We start from the raw sequence: 2,923 nt of genomic DNA on the forward strand, positions 1-2,923 counted from the left end.
TCCCTACTGAGCCCAAGTATAACCCTATTCGAAAAAGGCCAATTTTGAGGGCTCTTAGGCATTTTAAAGCCTATTTAAACACCTGAGGAGGCACTTAGGAGTGGGGACGCAGAGGAGGAGGAAGGAATTACTCAGGGGAAGCCGATTGGTCCATCTCATTAGCTGGATTCATCATCAAGACTGAAGATCTCCCTTCAATTTCCATTCAGGGGTTTTGGGTTTTCTTTATGTTTTGTATTCCTTATTCTTCTGAGATGTTTTCTTCTATAATTATAAACTAAACCCCCTAAATACCTAAGGGGAATGAAACCTAAGACGGATCTTGTTATTATTATCTGAATTGTATGATAAATATTTGACTTGTTCTTAATTCTTGTTTTAATATTCCAGGATATTGATTCAAGTTAATGCTATTATTCAAAGGAGAAATAGACCCTGTCTAAGAGTAAATTTGTCATAATTAAGTGGAGTTGATTGCACGCCTAGAGATAAGGTGATAAGATTTTGCTAGATTAGGGTGAAACCAAATAAGGGATCCATAGATCGAGTTAATGCAACACTAAGTGTTAATTAGAAAGAGATTTCAATTAATCAACCTAGGGTTAGATGTTATTAGTCTGGAGAGAGATAATAATATAACTTAGGGATTTCTACGGATCAAGTAAAATGAATAAATCGTCTGATTCAGAGTCAAATAACAAGTCTAGGTGGATTTTTCCTTAGGTAATGTCTTAATCAATCGAGTTTTCCAAAAAGCTTTTTCCCAATCTTCTCTCTGTGCACTTTAGTTTAGTAATTAGTCTAGATAACCAAATCCCTTAATTTTTAGGCTAGATAATAAAAAGAAGGTAATTACTAGTACTCTTAGTTCCTTTGGGTTCGACAATCTGGTCTTGCTAAAGCTATACTACTGTTCGATAGGTACACTTGCCTTCATCGTGATAATAGTTAGTTTCAAGAACGATTAATTATAAATATTTAAAACCTATCGTGAATATCACGTATCAAGTTTTTGGCGCTGTTGCTGGGGAACTAGGATATTAGGAACACTCAATTTTTATTAATTTAGCCATTCTACTTTATTTGCAGTTTAAATTTTTATTTTCTTTTCTAATTTTCCTTTTATTCGTTCCTGGCAGGTTTTTATAGTGTATGACTAGAAGAAACCCATCGGGACTATTACTACTTGATAGTGAGATCGATTGCACAGTTTGCAGAAACCGAAGAGAAATAAGGCAAAGCTTATGATACACAAAGCAAGAGCAAGAGGACAATACTTCAACCACAACCGAGGAGATGGCTGAAAACCAAGAAAATCTGCTACCTCCCGCGATTGCTGCTAATCAGAATCCTGCTCCACGCAATATGTATGATTATGCTAAACCTTCTTTAACAGGAACTGAATTAAGCATAGTTAGACCTGCTGTAGCTGCAAATACTTTTGAGCTGAAACCTAACACAATCTAAATGATACAACAATTTGTTTAGTTTGATGGTTTGCAGGACGAAGATCCCAACGCTCACTTGGCAAACTTTTTGGAACCATGTGATACATTTAAAATTAATGGCGTTTCTGATGACACCATTCGCCTTCGGTTATTCCCTTTTTCATTGACAAACAAAGCTAAACAGTGGTCGAACTCGTTACCATGAGGGTCACTCACTGCTTGAGAACAAATGACCGAAAAGTTTTTATTAAAATATTTTCTACCGGCTAAAACGACTAAATTACGTAATGATATCTCTTCTTTTGTGCAAATGGATTTAGAAACACTGTACGATGCATGGGAGAGATACAAGGACCTCTTGAGAAGATGCCCTCACCATGGGTTACCACTTTGGCTACAGGTTCAAACGTTTCATAATGGCCTGAATCCTTCAACTCGACAGATGATCGACGCAGCTGTTGGTGGAACCATCAATAATAAGACACCTGAAGATGCTTATGAATTTATAGAAGAGGTGTCACTGAATAATTATAAGTGGCAAGTCAGGAGAACAAAGCCAACGAAAACAGCCAGCATTTATAATGTCGATTCGGTCACCATTCTCTCTAATCAGGTAGAACTCTTGAATAAGAAAATTGATGGTTTTCTTAGTTCTTCACAGGTTCACACAGTAATGCAGTGCGAAGCAAGTGCAGGTGGATCAAGCAATTCGGATTACCCACCCAATGGTCACAACATGGAGAACGAGCAGTTAAATTACATGGGTAATAATCTTAGATATCAAAATAATTCTTATAGTAATAATTACAATGCAGGTTGGAGGAACTACCAAAATTTTTCATGGGGAGGCCAAGGGAATTGAGACCACCACCTCCAGGCTTCTAACAACCACCTTACTAACAAGAGAAAAAGTCAAACCTTGAGGAGATGCCAACAAAATTCATCTCGGTGTCCGAAACTTGTTTCCAGAATACCGAGACAACACTTAAAAATCAACAAGCGTCGATCCAAGTGCTCGAAACTCAGATAGGTCAGCTCACTAAATTGATATCCAAACGACCATAAGGTAGCCTGTAGAGTAACATGGAATCTGTAGCACCCCAAACTTAGCCCAGACGTTATGACCGAATCCGACGTGTCACATTGAAGTTTTAAAAAACCCACAACTTGTATTAGTGTTTTAAAAGATCATCTTTTGCAAAGTTAACAAAGTGAATGGAAGTTGTGCACCAGGTAGGTATCTGAAACAGAGGAGGTGAGCCATGAAGGCTGCTTAAGTACTAGGCTCTCGATTGGATCCAATCCTAGACATGCCCACAACCATTGCCACACTTTAATAAACGAGTTGAAATTCATTTCAGTAGATATCTTTGATAAACCGGTAAATCGTGTCGTTGCGTTATTTTGAAAATGAGTTTCATTTTGTAAACGCGCCCTAAGTCTAGCCCATTTGAATTATTATCAGAAATATTTAG

At 37.5% G+C, this 2,923-nt stretch overlaps 1 non-coding gene across 1 annotated transcript; it reads right to left on the minus strand.

Annotated features, from left to right (window-relative positions):
* Positions 1-1,725: 1,725 nt before the first annotated feature.
* LOC121206306 (small nucleolar RNA R71) lies at positions 1,726-1,832 on the minus strand. Its single transcript, XR_005901389.1, has one exon. It is a non-coding gene; the product is annotated as a small nucleolar RNA R71 (small nucleolar RNA).
* Positions 1,833-2,923: the final 1,091 nt, after the last annotated feature.

The sequence above is a fragment of the Gossypium hirsutum genome, chromosome A01 (genome assembly GCF_007990345.1).
Source record: "Gossypium hirsutum isolate 1008001.06 chromosome A01, Gossypium_hirsutum_v2.1, whole genome shotgun sequence".
Classification (NCBI taxonomy): Eukaryota; Viridiplantae; Streptophyta; class Magnoliopsida; order Malvales; family Malvaceae; genus Gossypium; species Gossypium hirsutum.